General features: G+C 46.8%; 1 protein-coding gene across 1 annotated transcript in view; it reads left to right on the top strand.

The window, feature by feature from the left end:
- Positions 1–16,503: 16,503 nt before the first annotated feature.
- The window catches only part of HIC2 (HIC ZBTB transcriptional repressor 2), a 35,108-nt gene continuing 26,105 nt past the window's right edge, over positions 16,504–25,506 (top strand). Inside the window, exon 1 of the mRNA XM_081284503.1 lies at positions 16,504–16,671. The gene's annotated coding sequence lies outside the window, so the exon portion shown is untranslated. The remainder of the gene's footprint in view (positions 16,672–25,506) is intronic.

The raw sequence follows: 25,506 nt of genomic DNA, 5'->3' as shown, positions 1-25,506 counted from the left end.
GATCAACCTTAGCAACTTAGTGAGGCCCTAAGCAACTTAGTGAGACCCTGTCTCAAAAATAAAAAGGGCTAGGGATGTTACTAGTGGTAAAAGCCCCCTGAGTTCAATCCACAGTACAAAAAAAAAAAAAAAAAACTTTTTTTTTTTTTTTTTAACCATCATAGGCTGGTGCTATAGTTCAGCAGTTGCCTAACATATGCAGAGACTGAGTTTGGACCCCAGCACTGTCAAAGGAAGAAAAGAAAAAAGAAAAAAATTCTCCATTTCAAGAGGATCAAAGCCAGGACCTCTTGGCAAGCATTCTACCACAGAACTCCGTCTCCTTTTTTATTTTTTAATATATTTTTTTAGTTGTAGTTGGACATAATACCTTTATTCCATTCATTTATTTTTATGTGGTGCTGAGATTCGAACCAAGGGCCCTGGGCATGCTAGGGGAGCACTCCTCCTCTGAGCCACAATCCCAGCCCCAACCATAACCCTTTTTAAGTGTAGTTTAGTAGTGTTAAGTACATTCATGTTGTTGTGCAAAAGGTCTCCAGAACTCTTTTCATCTTGCAAACAGAAACTGTATCCACTAAACAGTAATGCCTCATCCCCCACCCCAGCTCCTGGCAACCACTAACTTGACACGGAAACAGCTGGTGGCACCAATTATTGTGCCCCAGGGTGCTTCCAATCATTTGAGGCTACGTTGAGAAATGCAGTGTCTTTCCTCTGACTGAGAGCATTGTTGGACATGACGAACTAAAAGGGCATTTTACTTTGCTTCTTTCTGATGATTAGGATTAAATCTAGGACTCTGAACATGCTTTACCACTGGCCTACTCTACTCCCACTACTCTTTTCTGTCTCTATGAATTTGACTACTCTAAGTACCTCAAATGAAAGAACTCATACAGCATTTGTCATTTTATGATTGGCTTATTTCACTGAGCCTAATGTCCTTAAGTTTCATCCATGTGGTAGTGGGTGTCAGAATTTTCTTCCTTTTAAAGGCTGAATAATATTCCAATATGCATATACCACCTTTTTTTTTTTTTTATACTGGGGATTGAACCCAGGGGCACTTTGCCATGAGCTATATCCTCAGTCCTTCTTATTTTTCATTTTGAGACAGGACTTATTAAATTGCTGAGGTTGAATTTAGGATACTCCTGCCTTAGCCTCCAGTGTTGGGGAGATTACAAGTGTGTGTGCTACCATATCCAGCTTTATTTATTTATTTTTAAATTATTTTCATTTCCTATTTATTTTTGCAGTGCTGGGAATTGAACCCAAGGCCTCATGCATATTAGGCAAGCACTCTTTTTTTTTTTTTTTTTTTTTTTTTTTTTGGTGTTTTTGTAACACCCAGGGATTGAACTCAGGGGCACTCAACCACTGGGCCACATCCCCAGCCCCATCTTGTATTTTATTTAGAGACAGAGTCTCATTGAATTGCTTAGCAACTTGCTTTTGCTGAAGCTAGCTTTGAACTTGTTATCCTCCTGCCTCAGCCTCCTGAGCCTCTGGGATTACAGATGTGCACCACCATGCCCAGCTAGGCAAGCACTCTTGCTACTAAAGCAAAAATCCAATCCCTACCATCTTTTGCTTATTTATTCATCTGTTGATGTACAGTGCAAAGTTACTTTGCTCTTGTGAATAATGCTGCCAGAAATATTAATACATTTTTTGGGGCTACTGAGGATTGAACCCAGAAGCATTTACAAAAACACTGAGTCAGGGCTGGGGTTGTGACTCAGCGGTAGAGCACTTCTGGCACGTATGAGGCACTGGGTTCAATCCTTAGGACGACATAAAATAAATAAATAAATAAAATAAAGGTTCAGCCAGGGGCAGTAGTGTATGCCTGCCTGTAAGCACAGTGGCTAGGGAGCCTGAGGCAGGAGGATCACAAGGTCAAAGCCAGCTTCAACAAAAATGAGGCACTAAGTAACTCAGTGAGACCTTGTCTCTAAATAAAATACAAGATAGGGCTGTGGGTGTGGCTCAGTGGTTGACTGTACCTGAGTTCAATCCCCAGTACCAAAAATTAAATTTTTTTTAAGAGAGAGTGAGAGAGGAGAGTGAGAGAGAGGGAGAGAGAGAGAGAATTTTTAATATTTATATTTTAGTTCTCGGTGGACACAACATCTTTGTTGGTATGTGGTGCTGAGGATCGAACTCGGGCCGCACGCATGCCAGGCGAGCGCACTACCGCTTGAGCCACATCCCCAGCCCCCAAAAATTAAAATTAAAAGGTTTTGTGTCCACCTAAAACTAAAAATATTAAAAAAAAAAAACCTAAGCCATATCCCAAGTCCTTTTTATTTATTTATTTTTGAGACAATGCCTCATGAAGTTGCTTAGGGCCTATCTAAATGCTGAAACTGGCCTCAAATTTGGGATCCTCCTGCCTCAGCCTTCCAGATGGCTGGGATTATAGATTTGCTCTGCCCAGCCCAGCAAATATCTCTTCCTTACAATCTTTCTTTTTTTGTTTGTTTGTTTTGGTACTGGAGATTGAACCCAGGGATACTTAACCACTGAGCCACATCCCCAGCCCTTTTTATTTTTTATTTTAAGACAGTGTCTCCCAGAGTTGATCAGGGCCTTGCTAAATTGCTGAGGCTGGCTTTGAATTCAGAATCCTCCTGCCTCAGCCTCCAGAGTTGCTGGGATTGCAGGTGTGGGCCCCCACACCCGGCTCTTCTTCACAATGTTTTGAATCACCAGATCCCTGGTGAGCCTATAACCTAGAATGGTGTCTAAGGACAAGGAGCAACATGAGAACTGAATCTGCAGGAGAGGACACCCTGGGGGATGTGCAGTTTGTTCACTGACTGAGGGTTGGATACAAACATGATTCCCATTGTGGGTGGAATAGCAATGACAGTTTAAGAAGAGAATAGAAATTGTAATTCACATAGTTTCAGAATTAAGAACAAAGGATTCAGGTGTGGTGGAACATGTAATCTCAGAGGCTCAGGAGGCTGAGGCAGGAGGATCACAAGTTCAAAGCCAGCCTCAGCAATTTAGTGAGGCCCTAAGCAACTCAGTGATACCCTGTCTCTAAATAAAATACAATAAATGGCTGGGGATATGGCTTAGTGGTTAAGCACCCCTGAGTTTAATCCCTGTACCAAATTAATTAAGTGATTAATTGATAGGGCCAGGATGTAGCTCATCCCCAGTACAAAAAAAGAAGAGAAAAGAAAAGAAAAATTTAGAACAAGGGGCCTGGAGATACAGCTCAGTGGTGAAGAACTTGTGTTCAATCTCCAGCACTGGGGAAAAACAAAGAATTAAAGACAAGGATATTCATCCCAAAGAATTACAAATTCAATCCAGTGAGGACCATGCTATCCATGTTGTTCTCTTACTTTTTTTTTTATTTAGTTGTCAACAGGCCTTTATTTTTTATTTATTTATATGTAGTGCTGAGACTTGAACCTAGTGCCTCACACATGCTAGGCAAACCTTCTGCCACTGAGTTACAACCCTAGCCCTCCATTAGTTTTTACTTATTTATTTTTATTACTGTAGAATGAATCTAGGGCCTGTGCTCACCTTATTTTTTTATTTTTTTTATTTTTTTGGTCCTGGGTATTGAATCCAGGGTCTCAGACTTTCTAAGTACACTCCAGCCAGATTTTTACTTAATTTTATGAATTTCCATGACCCATTGCTCCAAATCACTCAGCTTTTTTCCAACAGCTATGAAGTAGCAACCCCATCTCTCACTCCCACCCTTACCTTGTTTGATTTTCCCTCTGTAGCCCTCATCCACACCTGGCAGTTTACCTAGGTTTTCCTATTGAATGTGTGCTATCACAGGGCAGAGCTGCCTGGGCCACACTTGCCAGCTTAGACCTTCGATGACAGAAAGAAGAAAATATCTTTTTGACGCTGTAGGCCTAGAATTCAAGTCCCACTCAGCCTTGTTTGTTCCCTCCTAACTCCCCAGAACACTTTAGGGAGTGCCTCACAAACTGATAGGGGCCATCTTTCTAGAGGACCAGGAACCAGGGTTAGACTTGGCCAATGTGAAACTGAGCTACACTCTTCACACAGCATTGCAACCTGAAATCCTAAATCCCAGAGACCATGGGAATTTTTGGTAAATGAATAAAGTATAAGGCTAGGAAAGGCAGGGTCATGGAGCTATGGAGCAACTGGGTTCGGGAACCCAGCACTTGGGTCTAAATTCCAGCCTGTATGCGACAACTAGGAGACCTCTCTAAGTCTCTTTTTCCTCATCTATGGTAGGGTTAAGTTTATTTTTAACAGATCATGTATATAGAGGACTTTGTCTGAGGTTAAGGACCCCAAACTAAGACCAAGAAAGCTGTCGAGGGCACAGGAGTGGGACTGGGACAGGGGAACATGGTTCTAGGCTCACCTTGGTACTCTGAAGTTCCCCAAAACCTGAAGACTTTGAGCAAAAGCAAGGAAAGGTCACACATATCTAACAAGTTAAGCAGGTTACTGGAAGACAGGGGAGGGTCAGGAAGGAAGGAAGTGCTTGACTATCACCTGCACTGGGCCCCTTCCCTGGCCAAACATGTGACCTAGAGATCCTAAGCCACTTCTACCCAGGAGGGGACTGAGGGAAATAGGAAGCTTGACTGGTCAGAGGGCAGAGGAGCCTATCCAGTGGGCACTGGGGGTGGGTTTGAAGAGGAATACTGAGACTGAGGCCCCATCCATCTCTGCCCAGGGGCCTCTAGCCCATTTATTCCCGGTTACTTGCGCATGACTTGCCCCCTCCCACCCTATGCTACTGTATATTTTCGAAATGGAAGACTAACTGATCCATTTTTTTAAAAAATGTATTCATTTATTTATTATTTTTAAAATTTTTTTTTTTAGTTGTTGATGGACCTTTATTTTATTAATTTTTATGTGATGCCGAGGATCAAACCCTGTGCCTCCCACATGCCAGGCAAGCACTCTACCACTGAGCTACAGTTCTAGCCCCTAACTGATCCATTTTAAAGTCATTGTTCCAGATCTGGAAAAGATGTCACAAGAACACAATATGAAGGTCACAATTTTAAAAGGGAGAGTTCAGAGGGGCTGGGGGCATAGCTCAGTGGAAGAGTATGTGCTTAGCATGCACTGGGCCTTGCATTTGATTGCCGTACCAAAAATATTAAGGCTCAGAGACACCTCTGGTGGCTTTGTACATGCTCTACCATTGAATTACATCCACCTTTGGCCACATCATTCTCTTCCTGACTCACTCCCATAGAGGTTAGATTTGGAGTAGGCTAAGGGGGGTTTGTAGTGACTCAGGTATTCCAGGGAAGTGAGAACACACTGGGCCAACTGTCTTGTGAAACCGAGGCTATAGCCAGGTGGAGCCAGCTCCAGGATCCTGGGCATAAAGGGTTCCTGGGGCCACTATGGCACTGCTGACATCCCCACAGGTTCATCCAACTTCTAGGCTCAGTCCCACCTATCCTGTTCCAGATGGTTGGTGAGATCAGCAATGGGTCTGTTCCCAACAGAGAATGCCCTGTGTTTTGAGGACCTACCAAGTGTTCCCTCCCTACAGGGTCTGCCTGCTTTTCCCATAAAACCTTGGCCTCTGATACAGACCTTCAGGCTCATGTGCCCCATTTCTCATAGGATTCCCTGGAATCCTAGGTAAACCCTCCTGTTGGGCCTGGCTGTACCTGCTTGATGGGATCTCCCCCTCCACTCTCCAGTAGGGATCACACTTGGGCCTGGAGCATGCAAGGTAAGTGCTCTAACACTGAGCTACACCCCTAGCCCTTAACCTCTCAGTCTTAGGAACCCACTAATTAAGGTGCTCCAGGTTATAATGTGCCTTCCAGAAAGTTAGATACCTCCTGCTCAGACAGAAAACAGAGTGGGGGTGCCATTAAATCCTGGCCCTTCACTCCTGAGTGACCCTGGCAGTTCCTCCATTGCTTGAGTCTCAGCCTGTTTCCTCTTCCCTAAAATTAGCTTCCCAGTTCTCCTGTCCCTTCAGGGGATCACTCCAAGTTGCCTTTCAAAAGTGCCTTCTATCACCTCTTTCGGGAAGCTGTCTTCATCTACTTCTCCCTTCCTCCACAAAGCTGCCCCTCCCACATGCTTGGACAGCCCCCAGGTGTGATCCTGCACCCTGGAATTACTCATTTACTCCACCACCTTCCCCATAAGATTGTCTTACTCTGCCTGCTCCCTCAAGTAGATATCTGGATATGGCATGGAACAGACATCGTGGTGTGTGGACTAACCCTTTCCTAACTTAGGAAAGACACCAACCCGCTTATCACTAAGACTACCCCAAGAAAGAGTTGGCTTGCAGTTTTTAGTTGCCATGGTTCCCTTTAAGAACTGACTTCTGCTGAGAACCTCACCTTGTGCTCTTGTCCTGCTAAGAGTAGTCCTATCCAGAGTGCCATTCTGCCCCCCTTTTATAGATGGGGAAACTCAAGGTCTGAGAAGGAGGTCACTTGTCAAGGTCATACAACAAGTTGGTGGCAGAGCCCGGTGTCTGAACTCAGGTATGTGTGTGTGTGTGTGTGTGTGTTTGCCCCCATGTCCTTATCTGGAGGATTCCTTCCCTCACCCTGAGGGAGGGCCTGAGTCTAGGGAGGAGGCCAGAGGGAGGGAGAGTCAGGAATTCAAATCAGTAAGGCTGGTGGGGGGAGGTGCTAGGGAGTGGCCAGCAGTTAGGGCTTGGGCAACAGGGTGTTCTGCAGAGCCACGCTGGCGGGGGTGGGGGGGATAGGTACAGACCTGCTGAGTCAGAGATGCCCTGAAGACTCCAGGTGGTGGTGTCTTGGGAGGCACCTTGGGGCTAGAGCCAGCCAAAGCACCCCAAGATGGTCAAGGATAGATCTGGTCACTGAAGGTCCACCCCAGGACCCCTGGGATTCAAGAAGAGGCCTCAGAAAGAGCAGAGGGCCACATTTTCCAGAAGGAGGGAGGGAGTGGTCAGCCTCCACCAGGTCAAGCAAGATAAGGGCTGCCTCACCCAGCTCCCTGTGATGGTGACCAGAGCCTGCTGTCCCAACCCCTCCACCCCGCCCCAGGGGCTTCCTGGTGTTCTGGCCATGAGGGAGATAGCCCCTTCCCCCACTGTCACATGAGGCCCCACTGGACCCTGGTAATGGGGAAAGATTTCCCAAAGAAAACTGGAAAACTAGAATCCCTCTAGGAGACCTTGGTTAACTCCCATTCCCCAGGGGAGCAAAGTCAGAGTTACCTGGAGATTACTTGTATCCTCAGGACTCTGTTCCTTAGCCAAGATTGAAAAGGGGTCTACTCTTGGCCTTCCCCAACTGCTGGAGAGGAACCTTACAAGGGAAATTGAGCATCCTCTAATCTTGACCCCACTTTTTATCTTGGGTACCCTCTGCCTCTTTCTCCCCAACTTCTCCCTTTACTGAGGTCCTGCTGAGCTTCTTCCTGCTCCATTTGTGTTAATTACCTAATGGTCACACAAGCTGGTGAAGCACATATGGTTTTAAGTCCTACTTTACAGTTGGGGCCCACTGAGTTCTAGTATTAGGGTTGCTTGGTCATTGTTATGGCCAGGATTTGCATTCTCATCCACTTTCCTTGGGCTTCACCCATAAACAAAGGTTTGCCAGTCTTTTTATTTTTATTTTTATTTTTTAAGAGAGAGAAAGAGGAGAGAGAGAGAGAGAATTTTTTAATATTTTATTTTTCAGTTTTCGGTGGATACAACATCTTTATTTTATTTTATGTGGTGCTGAGGATCGAACCCAGCACCCGGAGCATGCTAGGCGAGCGCGTTACTGCTTGAGCCAGATCCCCAGCCCAGTTTGCTAGTCTTTTACTCCACTTTTCTATCTTAGAGAAAAAGCTGACTCCCCTCTTTCATCCATTCTTTCACCTGGCCCAGGCTCTGGTCAGGAAAGAGGGACCACAGCACCCTGCAGAAGGATTCCAGAACAGACTCTGCAAGTATAATGATGGAAGCAGGAGATCCAGGACCTGGAGGGACACGGATGAGGGGGCCTTCACTGAGATTTTCACAATTATTGATGGGTGCGTTGGTGTACACCTGTAATTTCAGAGACTTGGGAGGCTGAGATAGGAGGATCACAAGTTCAAGGCCAGCCTCAGCAATTGAGACCCTCAGAAATTAATGAGATCCTGTCTCAAAGTAAAATAAAAAAGGGCTGTGGATGTAGTTAAGTGGTAAAGTGCCCCTGGGCTCAATCCCCAATACCAAAAAAAAAAAAAAAAAAAAAATTAAAAATTAATAAATATCACAATTATTATTATTTTTTTTTAAAGAGAGAGTGAGAGAGGAGAGAGTTAGGAGAGAAAGAGAGAGAGAGAATTTTTAATATTTATTTTTTAGTTCTCGGCGGACACAACATCTTTGTTGGTATGTGGTGCTGAGGATCGAACCCGGGCCGCACGCATGCCAGGCGAGCGCGCTACCGCTTGAGCCACATCCCCAGCCCCAACACAATTATTTTTCTAAAAAAAAAATAACCTGGGCATGGTGGAACACATACCCATAATCCCAGCTATTTGGGAGATTGGGGCAAGAAGATTGAAAGTTTTGAGGTAAACCTGGGCAACTTACTTAGACCCTGCCTTGAAATTAAAATAAATAAATAAAAGGGCTGAGGGTGTAGCTCAATGTAAAGGGTTTGTCTACCATATTTGAACTCATAGAATTCATGAGGTCCTGAGTTCAATCCCCAGTACTACAAGGAGAAAAAAAAAAAAAAAAAAAAAGCTCTCTTGAGTCCAGGAGTTTAGGGCCAGCCTGGGGAGCATATCAAGACACCATCTATAAAAAATAAATCAATAAAAAAATTTAAGAGCTGGGTGTGGTGGCGCATGCCTGCAATCCCTGGGGAGGCTAAGGCAGGAGGATCCCAAGTTCAAACTCAGCCTCAGCAACATAGTGAGACCCTAAGCAAATTAGTGAGACCCTGTCACAAAAATAAAAAAAAATTTAAAAAGGACTGGGAATGTGGCTCAGTGGTTAAGTGTCCCTAGATTCAACCCCTGGTACTAAATAAATAAATAATGAAAGTAAAACAGAATAACAATTCCAGTAACACAGAACATTTTTTTTTTTTAAAGAACAGTGATTCAGTAAGAAGATGTGTCTGCTTTTTTTTTTTTTTAGAAATACTAATTTTTTTTTTTAAAGAGAGAGTGAGAGAGAGAGGGGGGGACAGAGAGAGAGAGAGAGAGAGAGAGAGAGAGAGAGAGAATTTTAATATTTATTTATTTTTTCTTAGTTCTCAGCGGGCACAACATCTTTGTTTGTATGTGGTGCTGAGGATCGAACCCGGGCCGCACGCACGCCAGGTGAGCACGCTACCGCTTGAGCCACATCCCCAGCCCCAGTAACACAGAACATTGAGTTAAAAGTGAAAAGCCCTCTCTTAACATTACCCTTCACATCCTTCTTTCTCCTGTGGGTTTTCTGCCCCAGCTTTCTTTATTCCTTTTCTCTCTCTCTCTCTCTCTCTCTTTTTTGTGGTATTGGGGATTAAACCCAGGAGTGCTTAATCACTGACCCCCATCTGCCCTTTTATTTATTTATTTATTTATTTTAAAGAGAGAGGGAGAGAGAGAGAGAGAGAGAGAGAATCCTAATATTTTATTTTATTTTTTTTTTAGTTCTTGGCGGACACAACATCTTTGTTTGTATGTGGTGCTGAGGATCGAACCCGGGTCGCACGCATGCCAGGCGAGTGCGCTACCGCTGAGCCACATCTCCAGCCCTGCCCATTTATTTTTGATAGGGCCTCCCTATGTTGCCTAGACTGGCTTTGAACTCCTGGACTCAAGGGATCTTTTTGCCTCAGTTTCCTGAGTAGCTGGGAATATAGGCAAGGACTATACCCTAGTAATCATGCCACTGTCCAACCTTCAGCTGGGATTCTAGAACTGGCTTGTGTTCCCTGCCACCTTCCCTGGGTTACTGGTGGACTCAGTTCCTGCACACACCTGCATTGCAAAATTGTTCTTGCCCCACCTACTTAGAACTCTTTAGCAGTATTCTCAGGCCTCTGGGACAAAAACCTCAGATATTGCCCTGAACTGACAACATTCCCCATTTCTTGTTTCTCATCACACCTCATGGTCCCATGCCACATTCCATGTCACCAGCTCTGGCCGACTACCTCTGGGTACCTCCTAAAGCCTTCTCTCTCTTTAGGACTTTGAATATGGTTCTCCCAGGCAGCCCTCTGCCTCCTATTTGTGTTTGGCCTTTGTCTCATCTTTAATTTACAAGAACACCAAAGCATTATTGACCTTGGATGGCCAGGCACAGGCTACAGTGGTGAACAAGTAGTGAACTGTCCTGATTTACACAGAGCTCACATTCTAGTGAGGATGAGAAAGAGTCAGCAAGAAAGCACATACATTGATAAGATCATGACCATGTGGGGTTGGTGTGGAAATCAGAAGACAGTGTGGAAAGTAAAAAGGAACTTCTTTAGAAAGAGCAGCTTGAGTCTGGCACAATGGCCCTTACATGACATCAGCAGTGGCTTGGGAGGCTGAGAGGCAGAAGATAACAAGTTAAATTTAATTGTCCCTCCACAATTTAGCAAGACCCTGATCAATCTAGTAGGACACTGTCTCAAAATAAAAATATATATGGTTGGGAATGTGGCTCAGTGGTTAAGTGCCCCTGGGTTCAAGCCTCAGTTCTGAGGGGTGGGAAAAAAAAAAAAGCACTAGGGATGAGCTCTGTGGTAGAACACCATAGTACCACCCCTGGGGGGAGGGGAAGAGGCTGGGGAGAACCCAGCTCCTGTCAGTCGGAGGGGCTGGAGTTCAAACTCCTTGGGCAGGTCACAGGCAAGCAACTAAACCTCTTTGACCTTCAGTTTTCTCATCCATAAAATAGAGCACTAGAGTGCATCCCTTTCCTAGGTGGTAATGAAGGATAGTAAGTCCATATGTATAAAGTGCTTTGCCCTTATATAGAATGAGAACTTAATATTGGGAGCCAAAATTAACCACCAGAATTTAGGTGGGTCTCTCTTTCTGCTATGCAGGTGGGTGACCAGAAGGCCAGATTTCTTTTACTCCCCCCCCCCCCACCCCCGTGCTGGGGATCTAACCCAGGGCCTTAATGCAAAGCAAGCACTCTACCAACTGAGCTATATTCCCAGCCATTTCTTTCTTTATTTTTTCCCAGGGCTGGGGATTGAACTTAAGGCCTTATGCCGTGTAAGCAAACAATCTGCTACTAAGCTTTACCCCTCCCAACCCTGAGTGCCAGGCTTCTATAGTACCACTCAACCCACCCATGCCCACAGCATCATATTTTTTATGTCACAAGTGAATGAATTTAAATGGCTTTAGGAACAGGAGGTGAGTTGTATTGAGACAGGAGGGGAAAGGGGGCATTGGGGGAAATTTATTAATTTCAGTCCTTCATTTGACATTTTTTTCCTGGTAGCAGGGATTGAACCCAGGGGCGCTTTACCACTGAGTCACATCCCCAGCCCTTTATGTTTTATTTTGAGACAGGGGCTTGCTGAGTTGCTTAGGGCCTTGCTAATTTTTTTGCTGAGGCTGGCTTTGAACTCATGATCCTCCTGCCTCAGCCTCTCAAGCCAGTGGGATTATAGGCACAATCCTGGCTCATTTGACTTTTAATTGATCACCTACTTGGTGCCAGGTATGAGTCAGGTACTGAGTCTATAAGAGTAGACTCAATATCAGGACAGTCTGAGGGTGAGTAGCTTGGGATCAAAGTAGATTTCCCGTAGGATGTGATATCTGAGCTAAGAAGGAGTTTACCAGGTAGAGGTGGGGAGGAGGATGACCCAGGTAGGAGGAGCTGGGTTCGAATGCCAGAGTTGAGAGAAAACTTTATGGCATATTTAAGGAACAGAGTTTTCCAAAGTGGCTTGAGCTTGGGGTGTGGAAACTTGAGAGGCATGGGACTTTCTTTGTGAGAAAATGTGTGTGTGTGTGTGTGTGTGTGTGTGTGTGTTACTAGAGATTGAACCTAGGGCCTTGCAAATGCAAGGCAAGTGCTCTACCAAGGAGCTACATCCCTAATCCTTTATTATTTATTTATTTTTTAGTTGTAGGTGGACACAAATATCCCCACTTCATTTTTATGTGGTGTTGAGGTTCAAACCCAGTGCTTCATGTGTGTCAGGTGAGCACTTAACCCCAGCCCCTAGTCCTTTATTTTTAATTTTTAAAAATTTTTTAGTTATTTTATTTGTTTTTTAAAGACAGGGAGAGAGAGAATTTTTTATTTTATTTTTTTTTAAATTTTAATATTTATTTTTTAGTTCTCGGCGGACACAACATCTTTGTTGGTATGTGGTGCTGAGGATCGAACCCGGGCCGCACGCATGCCAGGCGAGCACGCTACCGCTTGAGCCACATCCCCAGCCCGAGAATTTTTTTAATATTTATTTTATTTTTTAGTTTTCGGCGGACACAACATCTTTGTATGTGGTGCTGAGGATCGAACCCGGGCCGCACGCATGCCAGGTGAGCGCGCTACCGCTTGAGCCACATCCCCAGCCCCAATTTTTAGTTATTGATAGACTTTTATTTTATTTATTTATATGCGGTGCTGAGAATCAAACCCAGTGTCTCATACACATGCTAGGCAAGTGCGCTACTGCTGAGCGCACAACCCCAGCCCCTATTTTTAATTTTGAGACAGGGTCCTGCTTAATTGTCCAGGCTGGGCTGCAATTTGTGATCCTCTTTTTTCAGTCTCCTGAGTACCTGAGACTACAGGTATGCGTCACTACACACTAGCTTTATTTATGTATTTTCAGGAATTTATATACTCTTTTCCATATGGCTATACTAATTTACATGTTGTTCTTTTTTTCTGATTTTAAAAGGAATATGTAAGTTGGGTGCCATGGTGCACACCAGTAATCCCAGTGGCTTGGAAGCTGAGGCCAGCCTTAGCAATTTAGACAGGTCTTGTCTCGAAAAAAAAAAAAAAAAAAAAAAAGAAAGAAAGAAAGAAAGAAAGAAAGAAAAGGGCTGGTGATGCTACTCAGTGGTAAAGTGTCCCTGGGGTTCAATCACCAGTACCAAAAAGAAAAAAAGAATATGTACTAAGCATGGATATCTCAGAATGTCCAGAAAAGCTAAAGGAGGAGGAAAAAAGTTTACCTACAAGAATTGAATTGATACATCATTTTGGGAATTTATATCTGGTAGGGTCCATTAAAATAGAAAATTCCAGGGCTTGGCATGTAGCTCAGCATTAGAGCATTTGCCCAACATATGCAAGCCCGTGGGTTCAGTCCCCAGCAACACAAGCACACAACAATAATGACTGAGGGCTGGGGTTATGCTAGATGAGGCAGAGCACTCGTCTAGCATACGTGAAGCACTGGGTTTGATCCTCAGCACCACATGAAAATAAAATAAAGGTATTGTGTCCAGCTACAACTAAAAAATGTTTGAAAAAATTATTTAAAAATATTGAAAATTCCCATATCATTTAACCCATAGATTCTACTTGTAGTAAACTACTCTAGTAGTAAAAGGTAAGAGTATATATATATCCAAGAACTGGTTTTTTTTTTTGGCATCGGGAATTGAAATCAGGGACACTAGGGGCTGGGGATGTGGCTCAAGCGGTAGCGCGCTCGCCTGGCATGCGTGCGGCCCGGGTTCGATCCTCAGCACCACATACCAACAAAGATGTTGTGTCTGCCGAGAACTAAAAAATAAATATTAAAAATTCTTTCTCTCTCTCTCTCTCCTCTCTCACTCTCTCTTAAAAAAAAAAAAAAAAAGAAATCAGGGACACTCAACCACTAAGCCACATCCCTAGTCCTATTTTGTATTTTATTTAGAGACAGGGTCTCACTGAATTACTAAGCAGTTCACCATTGCTGAGGCTGGCTTTGAACTCAAGATCCTCCTGACTCAGCCTCCCAGTTGCTGGGATAACAGGTGTGTGCCAGCATACCTGGCTCAAATAACTATTTTTAAAAATATATATATTTTTTCTTTTTATCCAGTTACAGCAGTGCACACCTGTAATCCTAGATACTTGGGAGGCTGAGGTGGGAGGATTGCAAATTTGAGGCCAGCCTCAATTAGCTAGACCTTAGTGACTTATCATGACCCTGTCTCAAAATAAAAAAATAAAAGGACTGGGGATGTAGCTTAGTAGTAAAGTGCCCCAGGGTTCAATTTCCAGTCAAAAAAAAAAAAAAAGACAAAAGAAAAATTGAAAGGCAGGCATGACAGCACAACTGTTGTCCCAGCCATTCAGGAGGCTGAGTCACGAAAATCCTATGAACCCAGGACTTCCAGGTCAGTTTGGGCAACATAATGAGAAACCTCCACTTAAAATAAGTAAAAGAACACCATTTGTGATGGCTACTTAACATTCTGTTATGTGGCTCATTTAACCAATTTCCTATTGTCAGCGTTACTTTGTGTATGAGTTCTCCATTATTATAAATAACACTTGAAATAATATTATTGTGTATTAATTTCCAAATGCAAATGAAAGAGTGACTACTGAGTGTCTATTAAGTCTCAGGTGTGCCATTAGCCACTGGAGTCCAAGCTTACCATCTGATTATACAACCAAGCACAGGATCTGAAAATGTGATTATTTTCCCCAGAACGAAAGACAGAAATACTTGCCCAAGGAAGAATAATCATTTAAAAAATTTTGCGGGGGCTTGCTGGGGTTGTACCCCACTGGTAGAGTGCTTGCCTAGCACATGTGAGGCACTGAGTTCGATCCTGAGCATCAATAAAAATGAATAAATAAAAATAAACATATTGTGTCCATCTACAATTAAAAAAAAAGTTTTTGGCTCATACTGCTAAATTCGCATCCAGAAACTTTGAGGCAATTTATATGCTTCCAACAATATAAGTGAGTGATTACCCAACAGACCCCTGCTTGCTTGGTGGCTATCATTTGAAACAAATTTTTATTTTTAAAGAACACAGCCTCTTGTAGATTTAATTTGTATTTCTTTGCTTAGAAGATCGGTTGGCTCCCCCCCCCACCTCCCCACTTATTTCACACAGTGAATCCTCAGCTGAGTTCTATTTATGAAATATTCCTTTTCTTCTTCAGGAACATTTTATATCTCCTTTTACACAGACATTTGATATTTCCTTTTTCATCTACTGTGTTCCTACCATTTCTAGGACATTTCTAGGTATTCCATTGTATTTTTTCTTGGCAGGTACTGCACTGAATGGACTACAGTAGCTCTACATCTCCCACACCCCTGTACTGGGGATTTAACCCAGGGCCTCCAACATGCTAGGCAATTGCTCTACCACTGAACTACATCCTCAGTCCTTATAATTTGTTTTAATTTCTGATAGGGCAAGTCTACCCTCATTTCTTTTTCTTTGTTCCCAAGAGGTCGGGGAGATGAAAGCTGTATTTGGCTATTTATTCTTCCAGGTGAACTTACAATTTTGCTTAGTCTAAGAAACGTCATGTTAGGATTGCACTGAACTTATACACTGATTGGCAAAGAATGGTCGCATAATTAGCCTCTGCGAAGGGTTATAGAATTGAGTTTCAGTCTTGACTGGAGCTCGGTCACAATTTCCCTATAAAGCAGATTCCCGGCTCCTTTCAGACTTCTCCGACCTTAACAGTGGTGTGTTCCTTTGTTTGGTATTCAGAGTAGAGAGAGGTCCATTAAGTAACTCCCTAGAGAAGTGGTCATGGCTCCTGGCTAGCCCCAGCCCTTGAAAGTCTATTTAAATGACGCCCATGAGCCTTGGGTCCAAGAGAGCCAGCTTGGGCGCGCCCGTTTAACCCCTGAGGCCTGCGAGGGGCTGCGGTCACCGGAAGGGGCTGGCTGAAGCAAGCGTGCTCAGGACCTCCGCGCCCTCTGAGCAGGTAGGGCCTGCTCGCCGGGGTGCAGGAGCGGGGTTCCCTGTTGGCGCTGGGGTCAGGTGTTCCAGGACTCCCATTCTTCCCGGGACCGGAACGACCCTGGCCTCCCCTGGAGCCCAGACCAAGGAGCCTGCAGTCCCTGGGGGCTGAGTCTTGAGAGCGCGGCCACAGCGGGGGTCGGGAAGCACCGGGCAAGAAGGGGTCGGGGAAATTGGGCATAGACCGCTAGGGGTCCCTGACTGGGGGCTCTGAGAGGTCAGGGTCAGGGTCAGGCTCAGAGGGGGTCAGCCTTGAGCTCGGGGGCTAGGCATGAGCCTGTCCCTGTCTACAGGGAGTGTGAGGTCTAAGTGTTTTGGGCGGGAGGCCTAGGTCAAGCTCTGGCCCCTGGGTAGGGAGCTGGTTGGGAGTCGGGGGTCTCAGACCCAGGGTCCTCCTGCGTGCCCCTCCCCCAAAGCGCGGCGCGGCGGCCACCCTACCCGCCCGGCCCTCCGACCGCTAGCTGGCCCCGCCCCGCCCCGCATGCCCCGCCCCGCATGTCCCGCCCCCGAAACGGGCCCGTCCCTTCACCCTGATCCCGCCCCGTCGCTCGCCCATTCAGATGTGGGTCAGGGGTGAGCGGGCGGCACCGACGTCACAAGCTTCCAAGATGGCGCCGAGCGGGCGGCTGTGAGCGGCGCTCGGGGCGCGCTGGGCGGGGAGCCGAGCCGGGCCGGCGGCGGGCGGACGGGGCGGGCGCGGGCGGCGCGGGCCGGGCGCCCAGGACGAGGGGCCGCAGACAGAGCCGGCCGGCTGATGGGCGGAGCGCCGCCGCCGGCGCACACGAGGTGAGGGGCAGTGGCGAGTGTGGGGGCGCCGGCGGGGGCCGAGGACCGGGTGCGCCCACAGGGAGAGGGGCGTGGACGCGCGCGAGCCCGAGCGACGTGGAGCTGCGGGCGTGGGAGGGCGCGCGCATCAACCTGGCCTGGATGGGGGAGCACGCGAGACCCCCAGGCAGCCTGGGCTTTGTGGCCCGGGTGCCCGGCGGGGCGCAGGCGGCGGGGTCCCCGGGCACAAAGCCCCCAGGGCCGCGCCAGGCCTGGGGCGCGGGTCTGTGGAGCGGGGGTCGACGGGCGAGCGGGCGCCGACTCTTTGTGCCTTTTCATTAGCAATCTAATCCGAACAGCGTCCGGCGAGCTACGTTGCCTGACAGGCGCGCGGGTTCCCATTATGCAAACGGCCCTGTGCCTTACGGCCGCCCTTAGCTAAAAGATTTTGCAATTTCCAGAACTGCTGTCCAGTACTGTCTGCACTCGTTTTTCTCTTGTCCCCTTCCCCTAAGTAAGACCGGCCCGGACCGGGGCAAGGTCGGGTCTGGAGGGGCTGTTCCCAGAGGGCCAGGCTCTGCGGCTGGTGGGCTTGCTGCCCTGCCCCCAGACCTCTTCTGTAGGCAGCCGCTTGGCAGGAAGAGAGATGGGCTTGGGGGAGGGGGTCGGCTGGCAAGGGAGGGGACCGGCTGGCTAAGGGAGGGGGCTAAGGGGCCTCAGCTTGTCACTCTGTGTTTATCTTCCAAGGTGGTTCATATTCACACAGGCCTGGGTGTGTGTGTTTGGGAGAAAATGCCTCTCCCTGGGGGGCAGTGACTTAAAGAGAGGAGGGAATGAGGCCAGATAATGCTCCCAGTGGCCCCACCCAGAACAGCATGGAACTGACTGGGGACTGGAGCCCAGTGCTGAACCTGACTGGCTAAGCGGTGGTGAAGTTATTTATCCTTGTCTTCTCCTACCCTCTATCTTCTATCCCCAGTGTCTTTTCTAGTAAGAATTGCCAAACACGTCTGGAAAGCTATGTTCCCAGCCCCTTACCCCCCACTAGCAGAAGGGGTAACCCAGGGAGGCCACCCCTCTGACATATATGGGGGGAGGGGAGGGGCAGAGCCTTGCCCATAGGAATCCTGTGGTGGTGGATTGTTGACTGATGAGGATTGCTGTGCCTCTTGCCCCTGGGAGAGGGGGAGATCTGGCAAGTAGTGGAGGGGCCTCAGGAGCTTCTAGGCTGCACTTGAGACTACCCACCAGGGACCACAGATGGAGGGATGGTGCTGGGTCACCCAAACCCAAGACCTTTCTGGATCTAGCATTATTGCTCCCTGGCTCCTGGCTTTGCTTCTTCACTTCCATTCCCATCTGCCAATGTTTGGACTCCCTGGGCCTCAAGAAGACATTTTTCAGGAGCACAGGCCATGTGGCTTGTTTGAGGTCCTGGCTCAAGGAAAGACTGTATGCTCAGTGGAGCAGGGTTGCTGAAGTGGTCTGAAAAAGCAGATGGGCCAGCCTCAGGCTGGCCTCTAGAGACAAAGCTATGTGGTAAGATTGCTCATTTAGTGGGCTCTTAACACGAGGGAGGAGGTGGGAGGCTGATATTGGGGTGTTAAACTGAGTCCTTTAGTATAGGGTGATTCCAGGGAATAAGCAGCCCTGCTTGTAAATAAACCTTCTGTCCTGTGTAGTTGAGGTTATTTTGAAAATCTCTGGGCTCCACAAGGCAGACTTAGAAGAAGGCTGGGAGGAGGATCTCCACCTGCCTGAGTGCCACAGGGGAGGTCAGAACTTCCAGGTTGACTGGCTTTCCTATGGTTTCTGGTTTCCTATAGGCCAGTTTTGGGATGTTTTTGAGTGCCTGTTGCTCAGCTTCTCTGGCAGTGTGACTGAGTGCTGCTGCGTGCCCAGAATTTCTCCCTGCAGTGCCTTCCTGCCAGTTGTTGGGACTTGTAGATTAGTCACTGAGTTTTTACAAGCAATTCCTGAAAAGAAAAATTTCCCTCTGGTTGCTGGCTCTGCATAGAGGAAGAAGCAGCCTGAGGGAGCCTGGCTTTTAATTAAAGCAAAACTGAAATGATTGCTGCAATTGCTTTAAGGAGAATAGGAGGTGCAGGTGGGCAGAGGTGATGCGCCCTGTCAAGCTATGTGGTACCTGCTCTGGGGACAGGTTGATATGATCCTGTCCTCGCTCCCTAGCCTTGGCCAACAGCCCAGCCTTCTCCATAAGCTTCAGTCTTGGATTAATCCTCACATAGTGTTTTCTTTCTGTAGATCAGATTTCTCATTTTGTTAATAAGCACAGCCTCCGATCCACTTGAAGTCAGCTGTTGTGGACTGGGAGCAACAGGGTTTTGCATTATTGAGTTGCAGGGTCTGCTGCCTTCCTGGGAGTTCTTATTGTCTGTTAGGGTTAGATCTGAGGGGTGGAAGGGGGAGGGGATGGGGGAGCGCCTTTTAATCAGCAGCTAGACCCTGGAGAAGGGCTTGGCTGGGAGTTCTGGAGAGTTAGAAGAGTGAGAAAGGAATAAAGTTCAGTTTACCCAGGGGACCTGTGCTCTGCCTTTTTTTCTTGGCCTGTTGACCTTGAGCAGCTATCAGCCCCACCCCATACCTGATCTTGCCCACTGGTGCTGAGAGCCACTGCCCTCAGAACCCAATCACTAGGAGGATGGGAGCTCTTCCTCCTGGACCCCTCCTGCTAGTATGGGAATCAGCTCTCACTTTCTGGAAGAAGTAATGAGGTTCCTTCCCTTCTGGCTCCTTGGAGCCTGGCTGAGCATGACTAGTGAGAGGGGAACTGGACTTTGTCAGGAAGTATGGAGTGCCAGACTTACTCTGCCATTTACTCTAGGTACCTTTACTTTCAGTGCAGCCTTGAACAGTGATTAATTCTCCATACTTAAGCGGCCCTATATTTAAAATAGGAACAATTTGAGATTGCATCCATGTATTACTGTCCTCCAGAGTTCAGCATGGGGAAGACAGACAGACAGACAATTATAAGATGAGGTAATAAGGGCTGTGTGGCATGGAAGCATGGTGGGAGGAGCTAGTCGTGGGCTAGAGCAGAGCCTTGGATGCTATGCTGGTTTGCTGTTGGCTTGGAGATGAGCAATTTTAATCAGGGAGTATTGCTCTAGGTTTTCAAAAGGCAGCATGAAGAATGGGCCGGGACATGGTCAGGAAAGCCTGAAAATGTGGACCCACAAATATGTCAAGAAACCAATCCAAGGGTACCTGCTTTCTATTAGACACTTGTGAGGATCTTTTGCAACCATTTTATTCATTCAGCTACATTTTCTGAGCACAAATTTGGTGTTTGGCCCCCATGGCTAGACTAAATTGTGCTGGTCTCTGCCTCCTGGTGCTCACAGACTTGCCTACCACTGGTAGGTTTTAAGGCTGGGTGATAGGGGCCCTTGTGCGTTTTTTCCTGAAATCCTCCTGATTCAGCATGAATCCTTTTATGACAGTAAGTGATACTGGGAGGCTAAGTAACTTGTTCTAGGACTGGAGGGTAAATGCCTTTCACTTCAGAGCCTGTGAGGGCTCATAAAATGTATAGGGAGAGAGCTGGGATCCTGCTAAGAAAGAGTAGGGAAAACAGTCCCCTCCCAAGAATAGGTTCTGGTTCCTCATTAGGGGCTTCCAAACAAACCTGTCCAGTTTGAGACCAGCTGATATCACCAGAATTTGCTTCCTGCTAGGAAGGGCCTTGCCCTAAGGGTTAGAGACCTGGTCTAGGGGAGGCCTGTGAGGAGGGCCTTAAGCCTAGTGTTAACCAGGAGTGGCAAAGCAAGAAAAGCTGGTGGGGACCCCAGTGAATTTGATCAGGAAAGGATGGCCAAGAGCTGGTTCTAGGTCCCATAAGAAGGGAGTGCCCTGGGAAGGGTGTGGCTGGATGAGTTGGGGAGAGTAAACTTAAGAAGCTCCCTGGGACCTTTGGGGAAGGCTGCCAGGCTTGATGAAACCCCTCCTCACCAACTTTCCATGTTTTTCTTCATAATGTCAGTGGTTAGAGGGAGGGGAAGTGTGGTTTTGGGTTAGAGCAGGGGAACTGGAGGTCTTTCTAACCTCCAAGACCTCCTCCAAGGTGAGAAGTGATGGGTCCGCCAGGTACCTTTAAGCCAAAGGGCCCTCGTGTTCCTTGTGGAATGTTAGCACATAGTAGGTGCTTGTTCCCTGTTTGAGGGTGATTCACCTCTGAGTACATAGTAGGTGTGGATGAGGAGGGATTATGTGGTGTATAGAAAGGCAGACTGTCCCACCAAGTCTCCCCATCTTTCCCCTGGGGATTCCCAAGATAATTTAGGAAAGAATTTGGTGAGGTGGATACTTAGGTGGGAGTTTACCTGTTGTGGAGATGGAAGGACAGTTGGCTGTGGCATAGATGTAGCTGCTATGCAGAGGTGTCTTATTTCATTTTGGGGCCTCAGGATTCATTCCTAGCAGTGCCTCTGGGTGGGTGGGTATATCCTCTGGCATGTGGAAAGGGGCTGCTCCCATTCCCACACTGGAGTGAACCCTGTTGACTTCTTCATCAGCCCATTTGTGGACCGTTTAAGGGGGGAGAATGTCCTAACCCTAATCTCATATTGTGGCCTTGAAGCTCCCTTATTCTGTTGTCTTGGGAGATGATAAATTCTTGGTGAATTCTTGTTCACAAAGTGAATGAGGAGAGTGGGGCCTGGGACCTTAGTGGCTTGTGCCTGTATGAACACATTGGGGTTTTTTAGGGTGATGAATATAGACTCATGTCCTTTTAGCAGTGCTGTTGCCTGTGCTGATTGGCAGAGACTTGTGTGCTAGTAGCCTGGCTCTTACTTCCCTGGGAGCACAGCACGTCTCTGGGTGGGCCCTGGCACCTGATTTTGCTACTGTGAATTAGGTGTGTGGCCAAGTTTGAGAATCACTGCTCTAGCAAGTGATATATATTTGTTGATAATAGAATCAAGCTAGTGATGAGGCTGTGTAGGCCATTGTTGTAACCTGGGGTGTTCAGAACTGTTTTACTCTGAGGGCCAGTGGGACTAGCAGTCACCCATTGAATAAATGGACAGAATAAACTGGTCTTATTCCCTTATAGGGGAACATCAGGCACAGAGGGATGAGCCACAGGAGGAACCCAGGCCACCTGCATTGAGGGGCCTCTCTTGGGGGTTCTGTGGGGAGCTACCTGCTTCCCTTGGCCTCAGGATTGTGTCCTGCTGACTCTACACTCTGGGTTTCCAGAGTAAGCTTTGCATAGTTGCTTGGTTGCCTTCTTGTTCTCCTGTTGACCCCTGTGTAGCCTGGCAGGGCCTAACATAATGAAATTTGGGTACCTTGTGGCTCACTGACAAGCCCATTGTGGCTGGAGCTAAGGCATGACTGGGTAACTGGAAATCCCTGGGACTGCTGCTCCCCCTCTGTGCCTCCCCCCGCCTTTTTTTTTTTTTTTTTTTTTGACTTCAATGTACCTGGGAAAAAGGGATTGGTCCTTGAGGTGGTTTTTCTAGACTGCATTACATGGGCAAGGTATGTGAAACTATTAAGGGACAGGGAAGGCAAAGTGAAAGGGGGAGACAGCTTCAGGTTAGGCCCAGGCCTCAGCTAAACTTCCTTGCTGGGACAGAGGAATAGGTTCTCCACTGGGGCAGCTCTCTGTGACTACTGCTAATTCCCCTGACTGGTGTGGTCTTGGTTGATGTCCTGGGTAGGGAGTGCCCTCATTTAGAAGGGTGAAGACAGCCAGGGTAGGGATAGTGAAGAGGAATGAGGGCTAAGGAGCAAGGTAGTAGTGGGAACACAGGCTTTCCTCATGACTCCTCTTTTGCTCTGTGTATCTTGGGTTAGATTTGGTATGTGAGTCTGGAGAGTTCTGTCTTGGGAATGAGTGTTCCTGGGGGTGAATTCCTGCCTTGGCCCTTTTTCCTCTTTACTCCACCTCTCCCCAGGACCTTATGACCTTTCTTTTTTGTGGAAGGCAGCTTATGGGTTTCTGTCTGGCAGGTGCTGTGGGAACTTTGTAAATGAAAGATGGTTTTCTGCAGAGTTCCTGACAGTGCTAGAAAGGTTGTGGTGGAAGAGGGGTGGCCTCTTGTTTTGAGGCCTTATCCTGTGCTCAGCTGTATCCCCAGCTCCATGGTAAGCATTTGGTTTTCTTTCTTTTTTTTTTTTTTTGGTACTGGGGGTTGAACCCAGGGGAGCTTTACTAAGCTACACCCCTAGCCCCCCTCCCCTTTTCTTTTTCTTTTTTTTTTTTTGAGACAGTGTCTCCCAAAGTTGCTGAGAATAGCCCCAAACTTGGAATTCTTCTGCATTAGCCTCCCAAGTCACTGGATTATAGGTGTGTGCCATTAAGCCTGCTGTGTGTGTGTGTGTGTGTGCGTGTGTGATTTATTATTAACTTTTTTAAGCACATAATGCTTTCATTATAAGATGAGTAATAATTTTGAATAGGACATTATGGGAGGTTTGGCTTGTTTTTATTTTTGTTTTTGGAGGTTCGAGGGTTTGAACGCAATGACATTTTACCCCTGAGTTATATCCTTATCATTTTATTATTTTTATTATTTTTTGGTACTGGGGATTGAGCCCATGGGTGCTCATTGGCTTAACCACATCCCCAGCCCTTTTTGTGTTTTATTTTGAGACAGTTTCACTGAGTTGCTGAGGCTGGCCTTGAATTTGTGATTCTCTTGTCTTAGCCTCCTGAGTTGCTGGGATTACAGGTGTGTGACACTGTGTTCCGCTCTTTTTATTTTTTATTTTTTGGTGGGGGGGATTGAATTTGGGCACTCAACCACCAAACCATATCCCCAGCCGTTTTTTGTATTTTGTTTAGAGTTAGTGTCTCACTGAATTATTTAGTGCCTCGCTGTTGCTGAAGCTGGCTTTGAACTTTCAATCCTCCTGCCTCAGCCTCCTGAGCTGCTGGGATTACAGGTGTGTGCCACCACGTCCATCCCTTTGTAAGGTAGTATCTCACTAGATTGCAGAGGCTGGTCTTGAACTTGCAATCCTCCGGCTTCATCCTCTGAAGTTGTTGGGATTACAGGTGTGTGCCACTACCCCCAGCTTGTGGTTGGTATTTTTTACATCTGAATTTATAATCTCCAGAATGTTCCTGTCCTGATCATCTGCAGCCCTTTATTTTTTATTTTATTTTTTATTTTTTTAAAGAGAGAGTTAGAGAGACAGAGAGAGAGAGAGAGAATTTTTTTAAATATTTATTTTCTAGTTTTCGGCGGACACAACATCCTTGTATGTGGTGCTGAGGATCGAACCTGGGCCGCATGCATGCCAGGCGGGCGCGTGCTACCGCTTGAGCCACATCCCCAGTCCCGCAGCCCTTTATTAATCTATAATATACAAGGGATTCAGGGAAGTTAAGTAATTAGAGTCACACAGTGGGTAGAAAAGTTCTAACAGTAAGCAGTGTGTGGAAACCTTAAACAGAATTGTGACAGCTGCTTAACTCTGAGCAGTGCTTGGACTGGAGGACAGCTAAGGTTTTCATTTTGAGTGGGTTAGGGAATACCTGCTAGAGCTGGCGGGTGATCCCTTGCAGATCCCTCCTTACCCCCAAGGACCAAGGCAGAGAAGGGGTTCTCTGGGCCATCTTTATCTTTTATCACTGCTCCTTACCTTCTGGCATATTGGAATCTGCTCCATGGAAATGTTGCTTTGCTGAACGCTTTTACAAGAGACCTGTGGAGATAGTCTGCGTGTTTCAGGGAACTTAAAGTTGATTACCTTTCTTTCTTGGGATTCTTTCTTTTTTTTTTTTTAATGTTTTGTACTGAACTGTACTCATTTCTTATATCATTCTTTTTTTTTTTAAAGAGAGAGTGAGAGAGAGAGAATTTTTAATATTTATTTTTCAGTTTTTTGGCGGACACAACATCTTTGTTTGTATGTGGTGCTGAGGATCGAACCCGGGCCGCATGCATGCCAGGCGAGCGCGCTACCGCTTGAGCCACATCCCCAGCCCCTCTTGGGATTCTTTCATTGAAAAGTATTCATACACTGCTGCTGATGATGTAAGGGGAGACTGGTGGTGTGAGAGGCAGGGCGGGCCCTCTTGATAGAGGGGCCCAGGGGTTCTGAGTGATGAGGGAAGGGATTAAGCCTTGGCTTTCTGCAGTGCTACCAGGCCATGAAACAGTGGGCTTGGGTTGCCTTTTGACTGTGGTGAGTGAACCTGAGCCAGGTGTGAGCCCCAGGCAGCTCCCTTGCAGGGTAAGGAAAGAGGTTTATTTCCAAAGTCCCACATTCCATGCATGTGTTGACCCTGATAAGGCCAGCAGGGCTGGCTTAGCTGCTTTGGGCAGGAGGAGACTTTGACTTCATGCCCCCAGCAGGCAGCATACACATCCTGCTTCCTGGTAGCACCCTCCCCCATGGAGCCCCTCTGCCTCCAGGTGCACAGGGCCCACAGGTCCACAGCTTGCCTAGCCAGCAGGCACAGGAGCGACATTGCTCTGAGGGAGTCTTGCTGGTCTGTGAGTTAACAAGCCCCCAGGAAGAAGATCCTTTCTTGTGATAGTTTCTGCAAATAATTGTGGATGCCATTTGAAATGGCATTTCAGTTGGTAGGAAGCCTGTTGCTCAGGATTTTTACATTTTGGTCGGAAGAGGACTCCAGTGTCAAACCTCTTTCTTCTGTGTGCCAGTCCTTAACCTCTAAAGGCCTTATTTTCCTTGCCTAGAAAATGGCTTATTAGAAATATTCAAGACAGTGCATGTCAGCTATTATCAAAGAATTGTTTATAGATCCTTGGATGCTTTTCATAATGCTTTGAAGTTATTAGCCCTTGGCCCATGTTGACACTTAACTTCACTTGGCACCCCTTTTCATAGTCATGTTTTCACCTTGCA

Source organism: Spermophilus citellus, assembly GCF_964194105.1.
Source record: "Spermophilus citellus genome assembly, chromosome: 3".
NCBI classification, from domain to species: domain Eukaryota; kingdom Metazoa; phylum Chordata; class Mammalia; order Rodentia; family Sciuridae; genus Spermophilus; species Spermophilus citellus.
The sequence above is the reverse complement of the archived record's forward strand: the minus strand, read 5'-3'. Positions and strand labels throughout refer to the sequence as shown.